Source organism: Corvus moneduloides, chromosome 1, assembly GCF_009650955.1.
Source record: "Corvus moneduloides isolate bCorMon1 chromosome 1, bCorMon1.pri, whole genome shotgun sequence".
In the NCBI taxonomy this organism is placed as follows: Eukaryota; Metazoa; Chordata; class Aves; order Passeriformes; family Corvidae; genus Corvus; species Corvus moneduloides.
Window position 1 is genome coordinate 156,889,946 of NC_045476.1, and position 18,185 is coordinate 156,908,130.

At 39.7% G+C, this 18,185-nt stretch overlaps 1 protein-coding gene across 6 annotated transcripts in view; it reads right to left on the bottom strand.

The window, feature by feature from the left end:
- Positions 1-18,185, bottom strand: part of CYRIB (CYFIP related Rac1 interactor B) — a 96,981-nt gene that overhangs the window by 41,903 nt on the left and 36,893 nt on the right. For all 6 annotated transcript variants that reach the window (XM_032133355.1, XM_032133317.1, XM_032133322.1 and 3 more), the window contains exon 2: positions 421-499. The gene's annotated coding sequence lies outside the window, so the exon portion shown is untranslated. The remainder of the gene's footprint in view (positions 1-420; positions 500-18,185) is intronic.

Genomic DNA, 18,185 nt, shown 5'->3' on the forward strand with positions numbered 1-18,185 from the left:
TTTTCTCTCTCCAGACTCTGAAGCACTATATTTGAAGTTTCACTGTTTGCACTATCACATTTCAAATAGTATTTATATAGGACACAGTACAGACACATTGTATTTGTCTCAGCTAAAGAGGCAAACAGACTATGTTTAACATGCCACTACAGGAAAAAAAAACCAGTCTTTTTTCTCCTACTGAGAGAGCAGGAATTTAATCAATTTGTATTCCAATTTAAATACCCACTATTAGTATTAGTAGCTATCCACTGCTACTGAGTCTTTTGTCTGGTAAGCTACAGACAGTTAGAAAGAGAAAATATTGCATGAACTACTTCTTGTTTTCAATAGATCAAAATTCTTTGTACTCCTTGGCCTAAAATATTATGGAAAACAAAGAAATATTCTACAAGCAAAGAAACCCAAGCAAGTGTTTACCAGTTAGTAGTATCTTCTTGCAGTCTTAACAGAGAACGCCCTTCTTCAGATTATCGATACAGCAGCTTGTCCTCAAAATCTGAAAAAACAGAAGAACTCCATTAAACATAAACAATACACAGTATTTTAATCACATAAACCAGTGCCAGGGGTAAATCAAAGTTAATCCCGCAGTGCCAAGAAACCTACATAATCCTTTAGGAATGCAAATAAAACGTGCCAATTTCAAAAACACCTGGTGATTTTATGGAAGTGATATTACAAGCAAACAGAGAAGCATCCTTACAAACTCTTCTGTGAGTCAGTAAGGCTGTTAGCTAGCCATGATCACAAGCATCAGAAATAGAGCATTGCATCTCAGCATTACCGAGTTAAGTTACATATAGTTACAGCACAAAAAATAGAGCATTACATCTCTGCATTACAGAGCCAAGTTACACATAATTGCAGCAGAAAAAAGTAGGTCTCAGTTCAAGCTTTATTTACAGTGTCACATATATTGCACACAGGGAAAAATACTTCATTGCCACAGTTTTCATCAGTTCAAGAAAAATGTCATCAATGGCAGATTTTACCTATCTGAACTTCTCTAGGATCACTAGGATTTTCTGTTTCAAAACTAAGTTCGTTTTGGAAAAATCAGTATTTGTATGGCCAGACAAAAAAGCATTTCCTACGGAAATGCAGCACTGAGATTCCATTGCAAGCATTTGGAGGGCATTTCAGCTCATTTGGAGTAGACTTATATAACAAACAGCCTTCCTTTTTTGGTACAGTGACTGGATGGTGAACTGCCCAAAACTGGTACCTTTCTGTTGTGGTGAAAGGTTCATAAGCCTTTGGGGTTTTGTACGCTCCTTCTCTTTCAGGGAATTCAGCTAATTTAAATACTTGAGTATTGTCACTTAACCTGTCTCCAGTAAAACCACTGCTGCTCCTGCTTCAGGTGTTCCTGGTACCAGAATCCTTCTTTTTAGTACCTCACATCTCAAAGTTTCTTTTAAAGAGTGATCTTCCCATTTTGTCCTCCAATTCTCTTTCTGCTTCTTAAAGCAAAGTCAAGCATATTCTGCAATGTGTCTGTTTTTAGCCCAAACTTGGTTTAGGAATATAAAATCCCTGTCATGTCATTTCAAATCCAGCTGAAGAGGCATGAAATATTCAGCGTTAATTTGTATTTAATCAGCTATCAGCAGTTCCTCTTACATCGGGTAATCCTGATTAACGAGCATTTAACAAAAATATGCTGCTTTGCAGTTAAATTTCTAATCACAAAGGCCATAACATTACTGATTTGTCCCAGCTTGGGAAGGGTGGAGGGAAGAGGAAGAGCTACAAATATAGGGTCTGGGGAATGATTTTAGTCACAGTGAAAACTGCCATCAAAAGATGCTACCCGTTGCCTCCTGCCACTCTGCAAAGGAAAACTTGCAACCTGAAGAGCACAGCTAGGAGAAAAGGCAAGGATTCTGAGATACTACGCAAAATTTAAGGGCCAAATAAAACCAAGGGATCCTATGCACAGCTACACTGAAGCAAACAGTTGTGACAGTCAGTTGAAAAGCAAAACCAAAAGAAGAATAACGTTAACTAAGGATAACTTTTGTGAATTTGTGTCAAGGCAGCACTTAAGATAAGCAAGTGCCTGTCAAGTTAATGTGTTGGTGGGTTTTTTTCTGAAAACGTTGTAAGAAGCACTATTTCTCTCTCTTGCAGAAGGGGAAATCTAAAAAGACCCAAAACACATTCACTCCGTTAGCGCATAGGTTTTGTTTCAACAATTGTTCCACTACCCTATTCAGCCCCTCTCATTCATGGTCCTCCTGTCAGACAACTGCATAGGTTAACAATTCCCTTAAAAACTGAATGGAAGCCATAAGATCCTTTCACTCAGCTTGGCAAGAGCTGCGCAGAGCAGTTCTATCACTGCCTACAGCCCATAACAGGATTGAAAGTCTGGCTGCCCGAGTGACCATTTAAGAAACTCAACATGCGCAAGTTCCTTCAACGCACTCAATCAAAAACACTTCCTTCATACTGCTACACTGCAGTATGAAAAGCTTCTTATGCAGTACCAGAAATGGATTTTTTTTTCAAGCATAATTGATCATTTCATTAAACAGAAAAATTATTTCATTTCCACTGTTCCACTGTTAGGACACATAGCATCACGTTGCCAAATTTGAACAGTTAAACCTCCTTGTAACTACTGAAGCCACAACTACTGAAGCAGGATTTTGGTTTACTGAAAGGAATACCTAAGCCCACTGGAGACCCTTCTGCCCCCTCCAGTCCTGCACTGCTCCCACTCCTGGTTGCTCAGCATTTCCTGTGCTGTAGTTCCTCCTCCCTGACAACCCATTCTTGCAGGCTGGCTTCAGGTGAGAAAGGGAAGCAAGAGCCAGCAGCAATAGCTGTGGAGCAAATCTGGATGGAAGAATTCCACCTGGCAGAACCGCCATATGTAACAAGTGGATTGAAGGGATGATGGAAACATCCAGAAAAACAGTGGAAGCACATCATCTGCCAGCATTGGGCAAAGAATTAAAGCTGGTGTGACAGGAAGAACTGGAGAAGAAGGAGGCTGCTGCACAGGAGCACTGGGCAGAACTGCACACAGAAAGGACAAGGGAGCTGAAGTAGGAGCACACACAGAAAAAGCTGCAGAAAACATGGCCCCTTTGGAAGATCTCTACAGCTTTCAAGGCAATGATTCCTTATATATGATCTAGATTAACCCAGTTCAGTCCATAAAACCTGTCAAGAGCGATTTTTTTCTTTTTAAATAACAGATCCCCAAACTGTAACCTATGGTATAAACAGCACAGCTGAGAAAAACCAAACTAGCTGCCATCTTAGTTTAAAGACAAGATTTGTTCACTAATTTTTTTTACTTCAATGGACTTTTGTGGAGTAAATTAACACTGTTTCTTTGACAGTCTAATGAGACTAGCAGGTGAACAACAAAAGAGTAAGCTCATTCCCAGGAGATATCCTTGCCTGCCCTCCACACACTGTGTTGGCATAGCTTTGTAGGATGATGAACTCAAAAGAAGGAAGCAGACAATAAACCTACTTGTTCCTGCTAAATTAGGGAGACTTCACATCTTCATTTAAGCGACCATCCCTTACTTCATTAGTTTTGTCACTTCAGGGGAAGGTGGAATTAGTACAGCAACTGATTAAATCTTGTTCTCCACACAAAATTCATGCTCAAGAAAACTATTATCCATAAAGATGCAAAGAGCCTTCTGTGAATTGCATGGTATTTGCTTTTCCCTGGCGTACATGTTTCAACAGGCCGATGCTTCCCAAGCACTCATCTGAGCTACAAGGAAAAAAACTTCTGAGAAATTTATTAATGGTTACATCCTCAGGAGAAAAGGGTAAAGCCACTGACACAGGGCTTAATAGGTTTTACTGAGGGGGTCAGGGTACTCCATTCAAGACAGCTTGCTGAAATATTGAGGCAGAACAGGCCGTAATTATCAAGATACAGCAGTGTCTACACAGGGGCTCCAAGTTAAATAATTTTGCAGTCTTTGCCACCATTAAAGCAAGATTGACACTCACAGCCCAGGTAAGCCCTGTGTCAGAGCTGGCTACATGCCTTCACAAGCAGGCAACACGGGTGACTCAGGGCTGAGAAGCAGAGGGAAACATGCAGAGGTCAGCCCTTCCTGAAATTCTGCCCAAACCCTCAGCTGCTGACCCAATAACCCACACTCCAGTTCTCCACCTTGCCTCAGTCAGACAATTGCATCCCAAGGACACTACTGAAGTGACCACCTGGGGTGGCCTGAGATGCCACTTCATTTCCCTTTTAATTGGTAACCTACACAGCATCTTCAAAAGCCCAGACAAATGTAGATTTCACAAGTTAACAGGCAGGTTATTTCAACTCAAAAGCTTTGCCTGAATTCCATTTAGTAGTAACTCCACCTGGCCTGTATACCCAACACTGTTGTATAGATATGAACCGTATTTAAAAATCACACTACACGCATCATCTTTGCCAATGCCTGATTTTGCTTAGTCCAAAACACAGAAAGCACAGGAGAGACAGTAATGTGGATTTAAGGTGATGTATCCTCCCTAACACAGATCACAACAGACTGCTAAACACAACAGCCCATCATAAGACATATCTGAAATACAGAGTATACAAAATGAGTCGAAGAAAAAATGAGCCATAAAGATCCATAAAGATAACTAAGTGTCAGAAGGCTTATGGTAGCTTACAAACAATTCTGGTGCCAGACATAAGACAGCACACACATTGAGCAGTCAAAATAATCCCTGCAGAGCTTCTGGCAGGCTACTCTTCATAGTAAGGCAGCTATGGAAAAACAGGCAGAAAGCAACACAATCAGTGCTGTTTTCTACAAAAACAGGAGAACATACAAATACTAGAATTCACTAATAGCTCTGTGACAAGCAAAACTTGAGACTTTTATATCTCACTAAAATGATACAGACTACTTTTTCCTCTTACGAACATACATTTCCAAAACTTTAATTTTCAGTTAAAAGAGGAAAGTCTCCTGTGATTTGAGGAATTGGTAGTCTGAGAACTATTCAAAGATCTCCAGTTACTCGCTTCTGCACAGCTGATAAAGTAAGTTTTCCTTCCTTTACTTCCAGGACAGAAACGAAACCAAGTGTTTAAGATCAAATAATTACACTGAAACTTAACAGTTTGAGCTGCAACTGTACATCATGCAGCTAATAATATTGATGCTATGACACATTCCAAAGTTAAAACTATTTGCCTTCAGAAGACTGCAGCTCTGCTTCCATGCAACATCGGAGCACTCTACCAACACCCTGACCATTTAAGACACCAAAGAATTTCTTTTGTTCATTCATCAGAATAGCCTCAGTTACAGGACTTAAGCACACTAGTCCTTACAGGTTTGAGCTGCAAAACCACTAAATATGGTTAAAAATGTACCTCTAGTATTTATTCATGTACTAGAAGCTAATTTTGTGAGTAAATTAAGATCACCCAGTTAACTATGAGTTGCAAAGACAGAGATGGAGAAGACTCACACATAATAACCTTCCCCTGTCCCACAGCAAATATTTGACACAGGTTTAAAGTATTATCAGCCCCACACAATGCATTCACTGAAGTGTAATTTACCAAACAGAACACTGACCAGCTTTTCCTCTGATAATTACTCCAAAGTCATAGAAAGGATTTCCAGTTGTGAACACTTTCTCCTGTCAGTGTTGTATCGCAGCTTTCAAACACTGAACTTGGTATTTCATGCTCAGTACTGTGGTATGGTTTAGCAACTCCCCTTAAAAATACAGGTTTTCAAATTAACTGTAAGTATTACAGAAGGGCTGAATTTTAGTTGATGATTATCCTTATCACCTTTTTTTATTATTTACTAATAACAATTGGGAATAGTGTGTGCCCCAATTCCATAGACTTTGTTCACACTGCAGAAATTCTGACTCCCACCAGACCATTACTGACCTTCAAGCCCTCATTCACCCAGCTTCTTGGAGCTCAGGAACCTATGTCTGCATTTACTGTAAATGCAGCAATAAGAAGAAAGTAGCTTTTGTTTAAAAAAAAAGTAAAATGAAATTGCTAAATACTTACTCCATTTAGCCATACAATAAGCATATTTCTCTGTTTCAAAGACAAATGCAGAAGCAGTAAATATGCCAATCATTTGAATACTCTTACATTAGACAGGCCTAAAGTTTAGCTATGAGCAGAGAAGAATATATTTGATGCTGGACTTAAAGTAATACGATGAGTATTTTCTCCAGTTCCCTTTTGAAACAGAGCTACTCCCCTTTGAGAGTGACTCAAGTCCTTAGAGTGACTCAACTCAGAGATGAAGAGGCAGGACACAGATGACATGTTCTCCAGATTAGCTATGGAGTAGGTTTCCATAGCAGGATGAAAAGGGCACATACATACAGTTATACACGGACTGAGGCAGGACTATCTTTTCCTATTTCTAATGAGAGGATGTTCTTGATACAATACAAAGGAGGAGAACAATTAAGTTCGGATCATGTAACTTATAGAAACTTGGTCAGAAGTGCACAGTCCTTGCAGAAAGTCTAATAATTCTTGTAACAGATGTCAGGAGCAAGTTCTTTTGACTTATAACCTTTTTGCCATATAGAGAAACAGGCACAAAGCACAACCTAGAATTACTTCTTCACTCTCAAGTACAGATGCCACATATCTTTTGACCTCAGACAGCTTATTTTTTCTCCTTGAATACACAACACTCAACCTAGGCACTGAATTACATTATAGAAACCAGAAATTAACCCATGGAATGATGAGTGAATCAGTCCTGTCTCTTCTACTATCTACAGAGGCACATTAAAAGAAGATTCTCATGTGACCAGAACCAGTGGACTCTAAGAGTTTTAACTGTTGAAGTTATGAGCAAGCTACACAAACTCTTCAAGAAGTTAAAGCTTGTAACTATAGGAGAGAAGCTAAATATCCTAACTGCAAGGACAGTTTAAGTTCTCCCTTGGACAGAGATCTCTCCTAAGCAAAGACTAAACACAAAAGACTTTCCCATTCCATAAAAATTCTTTCTCACCAGGCTCTGCTGTGCTTAGTCTTTCCTGGATACACACCTTAAGCCTGTATTCATAACATGTCCCAGCTTCAGTGTCCTTCATATTTTTACTTATAAAGTGTCCCAGCTTCAGTTGGGAGGGAGGCATGAGCCTGGCTCTCAGGCAGATGATCAATTCAAGACTCCTTAAATAGAGGATCAAGTCAGGTGTCCCTTATGCTACCCATCATCATGCCAACAAGTCTGTAATTTAAAAATTCTGAAGGGGGAAGAGAGACTAGGAAAGATGCTATGAAGCCCTTGCTCTGGGTAGTTGGTCAATATATCCTTTTTTCCTCCCATTTTCTCATCAGCTGGATTTAGACAAGTTATCTAGTCCACAGAGAGGCAGGCATTAGCTCCAGCTCTTAGTGATGTTTACAGTACCTAACTTTATCTGATGTGTAAACAGTTTAAGCTCTTAGCTTAAGCAGTCTGAATGATCTTCTTAGGATCCAATATTTGTTAAAAGAAAAGAAAAAAATACTGCAAAGATGTGTGAGACCTTGAGTAGAAAATCTCACCCTCAGAAGGTTGTCTGCCGACTCTCAGCTTTTACATCCACTTCTCACTATCCGAGACATTAAAGGCAACTGGACTCCTATTTCTGCACAGGAAACCTGATGAATTTTAAATCATTCGTGCACTCCCACATCCTCTCATTTAAATCTGTACTGAGAAAGCACAAGATCTTTGTTCAAAGAGTACTTGTAGATGCCATCATCTCCACAGGCATTTTTCCTACATTTAATGTGCAAGTTACAGCCTCAGTCAAAACAGGAGCACAACAATTTTTCTATATTACCCTGTATTTGGAGTAACAAAGGAAGCATTTAAGAAAAAGTCTTACATTTTTCTCCTTAAGCAAAATAACAAACACCAGTGTTCAAATATTCACACATATGTCCTAGAGACTGCAGCAAGGCAGTTAGTTCATGCTTTTGAAATCAAACTACCCTGGAACAGAAGTCAAATTGTAAACCAAAAAATACCCAAAAAACTTTTGCTTTAGAGACATATCACACTACAAAGGTGTTTTGCTATTCTAAGGCTAGAAAGACTTCAGACTAAGAGATCCTGAAGAACCACTTTTCATGAAGAAATGCAGCCAGAAAACTCAATACACACATGAAGAAAAGGAACTGTGCTACACAAAACTATGGAATCATGGCCAGCATAATTCTGGTAGACACAAAGTTGCTGTATTTAAGTAAAGCTCCAACAACAGACATGCAATTCCCTTTATTCAACCACCACTAATTTGCAGGTGGATGCCAGTGCATTCAACAAGAGTATCATCAGTTCAAGCACTTCAAGCATCCTGAAAATGTCCTAGGACCACCAATTACAAGAGTATCATCGAAAACCAGGGAAAAATTGTACTAGTATGTGCAACCAGACTTGAAATTAAAGTGCCTGGCTTCTGCAATCTCCAAATTTAGATCAGGGACTCCATCAAACCATGTGATGAGAGAGTTGCTCTGCAGGCAGAGCATGCTTTAGGCTGTTTCTCCATGAGAAACCCACAGGGCCCTTTACCACACCGTGTAACCAGAGCATGGGCAGTGCCACACATGAGGTTAATGTTCAACCAAATGAAAGGCAGAGGCTCCCAAGCTCCTCAGAAAGACGGTAACCGGAGAAGTGTGACAGGAACTGTTTAAGAGAAGCCCAGCAGCAAGCTCCAGCTTGGTGAGAGGCACAAACGAAAGCACGTGCACGTGCACCATGGATGCGTAACTTCTAGGAAGGAGCTGGATCCATCACGTGGTGCTGTAGTACTCATCTGTTCAAGGACTATGATTCAGTGCCTACAGGGTGTGTTGGATTTAGTACAGATGCACAGAATAATTGCACACCGCATACGTGTCTGGCTGCTGACAGAAGGCGGCTACACACACACATACACAATTAAGAGCACTCAGAGAAGTTAAATCATCTGCTCTAAAAGGACTGACTGAAGCCTTGTTGGCCTCACTCAGTGCAACTACAGAAAGCTTCCATATCTCTCTCGGAAGGAGTCTCAAATTGAAGCTACTTAACTTTCACAAGGTTTAGTTTGAGGGTCACCATGCCCAGCATGGGCCAGAACAAACATTACCTACTATGGAATTATTTGTATTGCCATTCATGAACTTACACAATTTATCAGGGACATCTCATGTGGCAAAGACACTGACGAAGAACTGGATGATTTATGGGTGTTGTTATAGCAGAAATCTCCTATAGCAGGAACTTTTCCAACAACAGACATTTTCCAGCAATCTCTGAATACTGGAATGTGACAAAAACAAGACAGAGGAAGTAAAAAGACTTATATAACAATAAATCTTTTTAATAAAGACATGCTCGTCACTGTGGCTGAACTAGAAAATTTCTTTTGCCTTACAGCATTGTCATAAGCACCACAGAAAGCTCACTAACAAAGGGAAGGGCAACTTCATAAAGAGCAATGCAAAACCCCTTTAGCTGATCAAGGGGCTTCCAGTAGCTTTTTTGTCTTTCCATAAAAATTAATCTGGCTTTCAAAGATTAGTAAAAAAACAAATAGAAACTTACTCATTGTCTTATCACTCAAATCTAGAAATGGACGTTGGCTGCCTGGGCCTCCATCTCATATTTTTGTGGAAATTGTTATTTTCTTAAAAATACAAGTATCAGCAAAAATAGTATTAAAAAGAAAGCCACCAACAATGACTAAGATCTTCCAGATCTGAAAATATGAAAAGGTTTCACTTGGATGTACTTTCAGTTAATGTATCACTGCAGAGAAACTAAAGGAGTCCCATATTCTATTACTAACCTTGCTTCTATCTTATAAACATGTTTTATTAGGAGCCATTCAACTACTGAAATTCGGTCCAGTGCTTCAGTAACTAGAGAAACATGCATTTGATCCCTGTTTTTACTACAACTTCCTATTTGCTTCCAGGTAATTAACACTGCCATACCTCAGTTCCTTATCTTATCTTTCTTAGTGATGAGGCCAAACATTCAACACTAAGAAGAGAAGGACTTTAGCCAGGTGTGTTGTCTTTGAATTCTGCTATAGCAAGAGTTGGTAAGCGCAGCAATGGATAAAGGCATAAGCATAGAAGAGGCTGTTTAGTGACTCTCCAGGCAGTCAGTAAGAATACTCTGGGTGAAACACACGTGCAGAATACCTCCAAAATCTCTGCACTACATCACATTACAGACAGAAGTTGCTGAAGCAGTACAGACTCCAAAAATCAGACACTGCATTCCTATCCAGCAAAGATATTCATGTTAAACTCTCATCCATCAGCCTGAAAAATAATGGAATTTGCTGTTTTACTGCTGAAAACTTGAGCTTCTTAAGCCTTTAAGTTAAGGCCCTACAGACAGTAAGAAGTTAACTAATCATTTGAGACAGTCTAGTCTAATCCAGGACATAAACAGTAACTTCACTTCAATATGCATGTTATAGTTAAAAAAAAATCTTTTATTAAGACTATTTTGAATTATAAAATCATTCAAGTGTTCCAAACTGCTGATCAAATTATCCTTTCACAGAGATAACAAATGAAAGTAATTTTAAAAAAAAAAAGGAAAATATGCACATGTCAAACAACGTGCTTGAGGGGAAAAAATAAAGTTTCATCCAGATCAACCAACTTCAACACTGACTACGGCTGGATTATTAGAGGGGAGTGTCATAAGACATCCTGTAGTTAGAACACACTTACTAAGAAACAATGCTGAACCTACACTGGGACAATTTTCTAAGATGAAAAATGAGCGTAAAAGTAAAATTTGCATCTTAGTAGGTGCATTTAAGTTTATAGAAAAAGCTGCTCCCATGGAAGAAGCCTTAGAGCAAAAGAAATTTGTGCTCAGACCATTAACAGGATCCACAAATTCTATCCTCTTTCATACAACAGCGATCTGTAACAAGTGTATGTAACTATTGAAGAATGAACCACACCTAGAAAAGTAAAACCAGCTTTTTGTTTTGCTGGTCAGCCAGAGTATCCTCCATGATCATGAACACCACGCTTATGACACAGTAGAGAAGTCCTTCAGCAGTTCATGAGACCATAAAAAAAGTTCTCAAGAACCAGGCAAGGAAATGAGTAGTTCAGAAAGGTGGCATCTCTAACTCTGGTTCTGTGTCACATTCCTAAAAGATAGCAGAGGGCACGAGCAGCTGCACCTCCTTTGCCTACTTTGAAACCTGCAAATAAAACATAGCACAAAAGTGGATTCAAAACCTGTAATTTCAGGCACACAGACCTTGCCCTAAAAGGTATCACATCCTTTTAATACCAGAATACAACAATAACGAGAATTAATTCACTGAGAAACCTCATATTTGAGGCAGTTTCTGGAGCCCCATGTGCTGCCTTTGTGCACATACACAGCACCACAAGAGCAACAACACATGGTAGGAAATTAAACTCTGAGGAAATAATGTCTTCCTTACCTTAAACTCCTGTACACACTACCAAAGTTTTGACTATAATAAGGAAGGAATTATCAAACAGTATTTTACAGACTTAATTTCTTCCACTGAGCACTCTCTGCCTGGAATGGGAAAGAGCTGCTTCAGCACTCACTTATGTCAAGGATCACTTTCCAAAAAGGTACATTGGGGTAGTGCCAAGCCACTGAAGCAGATTTATTTCAGAAAACAGAACTGTAACTTTTCTACTAGACAATAAAAGCTACTGCTTAAAGGCAGTGATTCTCAACCTCCTTCCAACTGCAGCCCTTCCTAGTTTTTGGCATAATAAGCCCATAGGCAGAACACTTACTTTACTTCCTCTAAGACATCCATCTGCAAGAGCAGGGGAATGGCAAACGGGATCATTCCCCAGCCCACAAACTCAAGCAGAATTAAGTAACACACAGAGTGACATGGAAGTTCAAAAGACACACAAGGTGAAAAGAAGTATACTTAAGACCAGATAGGGACAAAAAAGGGGTGGGGGAGAGGGGCAGAAAAAGAGACACAGACAGAAACCAGCCCACTGATGGCTGTACCTAATCCATTCTACTCTTTTGAACGCTTCTGTTGATGGGAAGCTTTTCACTATAGTCACTGTAATCTGGGCTCCCACAAAGTTGCTCTCACACTCTCAAAAGAAGGACAGCTCTAGAATTTCTGGTTTAAATTGAATTAGTATTTCATGTTATCAATTTTATAACTGTCAAAGTTCCATTGTGTGTCCTAGCAAGTAAATAAAACGCTTAAATATGGGCTACACATTCCACACCACTTTAGATATTTACCATGAAAAAAAAGTGAGGCAAAGAATCCTAATCATCATGTGCTCTACACAGAAACTGCTCTAAATTACACTCGGCCACATCAGCACCCTTCACGAGTTAGCACTTAGAAAGGTGCTCTGCAGAGAACAACACAATAGTTTAGTGCTTTCACCTGAATTTATTGCTACATTTCATCAGAAATCAGAGCTCCACAAAAGTTTTCTTAACTATGAAATCTTTTGAAAGCTTGATTTTTTTATATTATATTATCTGTGCCAATGTTCATGACTTTGAATCTGCCGTCAAGCTGCATGCCCCCTCACCCTCAACACACTTCTCTGGTGTGCAAGCATCATTATCAGGCATATTCAAATCAGTAAAGCACTCAAGTGTTGCAACACAGTTTAAAGTCAACACCATAAACACCATTCCCAACATGTAAATTCATAGCTTTCAGCCTTCTCCTTAGTGTGCAGCTCTGTGCTGAAGAATAAAAAACTTACTTTTGGCCTGTTTACTCTTTAAAAATGCCTAGCTGGATATTTTATTAGAAAATGAGCACTTCTGAAATGACTGACCCTTAAGATTGTTTCCACTTCCAAAAATTCTAACCAAGTCTACTTTCCCCTATTCATAGAATGGATACTCAGAGGCTAAAATAGACACTCTTTTAAGTTAGAAAAACCAAAACCTGTCCACGTGCATTTTTCTTCCCCATTTCTGAAAGCAAAGAGCAAGCAATTCCAGATCCACAGCTTAGCTAAGAAAGACAAAAAAAATGTCCTACAACTATGTGAGAAGAGACCAGGCCAAATAGTACAAGTCTGGGAGAAATCTCTGTATATGGAAGCAAGTCCCTGGGCAAATTATTCAAACATGAATAAACTTTGCACTTACCTGATGGGAAAATGAAGAAGTATCTGTAGCTACCAGCCTTGTTCTTATAAACCTCTTAATTCAGAACTACTCCAACATTAATTTTTACAGCCGTACTGTATCACAGTTAAGACTAGGCAGGCTTTCAGCCTACCACTGTTACTTGACTTAAAGGGGAAGCTTAGCAAGTTACAGTATCTATTCAGTCAACCTAGACTAATGTACTTTGAGTTTTAAAAGATTCTTTAATTTACACTGTCTCTAGACAGCTGTAATATAATCTAGATAGCTATAATCACAAAGAAATGCAGAAGAGTATTCTTAATTGGTAGAGAAGTCTCGGCAGTTTGTTCCTTTCCATGGCAAAAAGGAGATAAAAATCAAGGAATGCCATTCCTGGATGCTTTCAGTGAGGAGATAACACACAAACTGAGAAGGAAATTTTGTTGTATATATATGAACAGGTAAAGAAAAAGGGTGAATTTTATACCTCCTTGTAGGTGAACGGAGCCTCCTATTATATTCTAACGTACACACAAAAATAATATTAAACTGGCACAACTGTACAGAATTCAAAGGCAGGCATCAGGGCAATCAATTTCATGTTACTACAGAATCACATTGATAGTGAAGATTGCTTGTGACAAAGATCACAGGATTAAACTTATCTGTAAACTTATTTAAAGCATTTGCCTTCACAACTTTGACAGGAGGATATCCTATAAAAGGTATCTGCAAGACAGTAAGTGGCTCCTACCTTAAAGATCTCTTCTGTCATCAGACCTGAAAAGGCCTGTTTCTCCTCTCAACAAAAACGAAATTAACTGGCCTGAATTACCAGCTTTTTCTCTCCTTGATAAACACCTAAAAGCAGGAAGGATGCTGGAATTTCCTAGGACAGTTACAGATATAACTCATTCAGGTCCCCACAAGTAACTTGTCAGTGACAACCCTTTATTGAAATTTTATTAGAATTATTGCTACTTCTTTACAAGCCTGATACCGTCTGAAGAAAAGCCTTGAGATAGAAGGTTTTGAGACTTAAAACCCCTGAAACTGAAAATTAACATAATGGACTATAAACTCTGAACAGAACTACTATAAATTTATTTAAGCTTAGAAGGAGCTACTGGACAGAGGTAGTGGTAGGAGGCAATATTAACCACTTTATCACCTGCCCCCATTATCTCCCAGGGGAGACAGGAAGACACATCTTTTATTGCTGTACAGCACAGAAAGGTTAGCTCTGAGAAAGCAGGAAATTAAAAAAAACCAGCATTATAAAAATCAGGAGGGGGAAGGCTGTCATGCCAGGAATGGTTAAAGCCATGCTGTAAACGATGTAACTGGTTCCAAGAAAGCAGCTGTAGTTATGGGTTATGTAGCAGCCTGTCTTTTCACCAAAGTCAAAATTCCATCAATGTTTGTGTTACAACGGAGGAGTTCTGCCTGTCACATACTTGCAGGATTTAATATCTGTATATACTTGCACCTTTTCACCATCTAACCATTAAAAGCAAATCTCAACTTTCTTGTTTACAGATTAGAGTTAAAACTGCAACTTTCATCAACCACCTTTAATTCCAAAGGAATTGCCATTCACACCAATGCTTTAGCCGAACTCCAATCCCAAGCACAGCCCGTGACACAAAAAGCATGACAGTCAGTCAACATGTTACTGTTACATCCTCAGATTTCAGTTTTACTTTTCATGGTTATTCAACACAATTCCTTCCAACTCCTAAGAATAAATCAAGATTTCTCTCCCACTGGCTTTACTCGTTAAAGACTGCAACACCAGAGAGATCATCAAGTGCTCAGAAGTTCCCCAGAAAACTCAGTTCTGCCACCATGAACACTTACATAGTGAGATTGTCTTATCTTCTGAACTTACACACCAGAGATTTATTATCAGTTGAGTTTTGGTTTGGTTACTTTTTTCTAACCTTCCACCCTATCTTTCACACAGCTGAGTCTAGTCCTTTTATTTAATGTCACTTCAAGCTGTATCTGGGAAGAAAAATACTGTCCATTCTTGTGAGATAATTTTACATGTAGCTGTCTAAAGTCAGGTCCAACCAAATGGTGCTCAATGAATACTGAGATAAAAAAAGAAAGTACTTTGTCCTTGTACAACACAGATTACAGCAAAAAGAATTTGCTGGTATGTGAATTTTTTTTTTTTTTTTTTTCATTTCCCCAGACACCTTTTATAGGACCATGCCAGTTACTTTAACAGTAGCCAGCAAAATGTGCTGTTGTGCAGTTGGGACAGCCATCGTTTCCTGTTCATCTTTACACACCAGCACAAAAAGCTGCTACTCAGCAATCAAAATCCTTGTAAGTTGAAAAAAAAAAAGTCACTTACAAATACTACCAAATTACTGTTTCAGTTACATGCACAATTTATGTTGGTTTTACACTAAGATACAGTTTAGAGTTTGTGTTTCTTGTGAATATGACAACTACAAAGACTGTGATTCCTGATTTCATTTAAACAGAACAGTCTGTCGGCACTATCTGGGAGACCAATACTTAAGTCAAATTTGCTTTGAGACAACAGGTTAGTAAACCAAGGTCTTAAATAATGGCTACAGTGCAGAGACATGTCATATTTGGAACAGATTTCTGAAAGGATCAGAAGTACAGCATTGGTTTGAAAGAAACCTGATCCTGGAAGGATGGCCTGCTTAAATTCTTGGTAGGACTTATGTTTAACATGAAATGCAAATCAACAAAATCTTGGATCTTTAGGATATTCCACTAACTGCCAGCATTACATATGCCTACAGTTTCCCAGGCTACTTTCCCTAGCAGCACAGAGAATATATAAAGCATAACCAGTATGAGTTAAACTCTAGCTTTCCTTGACAACATGTTATTGACTGCCTCTGATGGACTTCAGATTAGGCCAAACTGTTCACCATTTTTAGCTGCAAAAAAGTTAAGTTCATTTCAATTCTCCTGGTTGAGAAGATTTAACTACTGCTTCTTTCCAAATAGTAAAGGAGGTCAAAAACTACAAAACAGATAAAAACATTCACAAGTCCAAAAATTAACTTGATTTAAGTTACTTTTCTGCTTCTTAACTACTCACCAGAACAAGACGGAAACAAGCAACTCAGACCATGAATACATAATGCAAAGTCAACACAAATCAGCAAATAAGAGAATCTCAAAACAGATTTTCCCAATGCATCATTTCCTGCCAAGAACAGAATCAGAATGGTTTGGATTAGAATAGACTTTTAAAGGTCATCTAGTTCAACACCCTTCCATGGGCAGGGACACCTTCAACTCAAACAGCTTGCTCAGACCTGGCCCTGAATGCTTCTAGGGATGGAGCATTTACCACTTCTCTGGGAAAACTGTGCTGGTGTTCCATTATTCTCATTGCAAAACAGTACTTCTTTATATCAAGTCTAAATCTGGCCTCTTAGTTTAAAACCATTGCCTCTTGTGCTAGTGCAACAGGCCCATGTCAAAAGTCTGGCCCCATCCACCTTACAAGTGCTCTTCGGGTACTGGAAGGTGCTCTAAGGTCTCCCCAGAGCCTTCTCTTCTCCAGGCTGAACCACTCCAGCTCTTTCCACCTGCCTTTATAGGAAAAGTGCTTCATCCCTCTGATTGCTTGTGTGGGCCTCTTCTGGACTCACTCCAACAGTTCCAAGTCTCTCCTGTGCTCAGGACTCCTGAGCTGGACACAGTATTCCAGATGAGGTCTCATGAGAGCAGAGTAAAGACGCAGAAAGCTGGCCCTGCTGTTGGGGATGCAGCCCTCAGGTCTTTCACCTCAGGGCTGCTCTGAACCTCTTCATCCCCCAACCTGCATTGATACCAGCGCTTGTCTGGACCCAGGTTACAGACCTTGCACTTGTCACTGTTGAACCTCATACTGCTCTTGGCAGCAACATCCTCGGACACTGTGCTGCCCACCACATCCAAGCTATTGGGAACTCAGCAGGAGACCTTCCACTGCCCGATGAGATGTACTGGACTGCTTCTTGGTCAGCTAGGATGGTCCAAGAAACATCCTCACGGGACTGGCACTGGCAGAGGCATCTCCCACTACAGCACTAGCTTGCTCTCACTGCCCAGAGCTGCTCACTGCTGACTACAGCATCCCTGAGACCTCCAACACTGACCTGAGCCTCAAGTAATTCAATACCATCAGGACAGGACCCCAGGAGCTGTGATGGGATGCAGACAGCCTTGTCACTGACCCAGTGTGGCAAGCTGGAGAAGGGGGGGGGAAGCATAAAACACCTCTCTAAATCCACCCAGGAAGTGCAGGGCTCCCTCAGTCAGCACTAGGGTGGGGGAATTAAACCCACTGCGGTGATACAGTGGAGTTTGAGGGGCTGGAGGTGGGTAGGAAGCTGTGGTATAGTGGGAAGTTGGTTGTGTTATATAATATAAGTTCTTGCTATACCTTTACTCTTCATTTTTTCTTGTAGCATGCTAAACCACACGTAGGCTATTAACTTCTGAAAAAAAGCAAAGCCACCAAAATAGCTACAAAAAGTCAGTTTACACAATATTTTAAATACAAACAGGAATCACTATAACTAAAAACCCTGAACTACATCTGCTAGCAGAAAAGTCCCACTTTCAAGCAGCAAAACCCATCAAGTTCCGTTTCATGCAGACCACTATCAACAATACAGTTTTTATAGCACTCTCATAAAATGAAGAAAACTACTGGCATGAAAATGTAACCACCCAATAAATACAGCACCACCTTTACAGAGTTGTACAATTCCATACTAAACAAGACTGTCTAACAGGGTAAGTACAGCTCTGTTTGAAAATTACCGTAGCTGTTAATCAACAAGTATTTTCTTCCTGCCCTTCTCTCCCCCCACTGTTAGCACTGTTAGCCTCAAACAAACAAAAGAGAGAGAACTTGTTGCTTTTCCATTGAGCAGGTTAACCTGTTTCTCCTGCTGTACACAGTAGCAAAAAAGACTCCAACTGAAGCTTAACCCAGTCAGAGAATTTGGTTTTGCAGAGCAGAAATGCAAACAAGTTGATTGATGCCAGTATGCA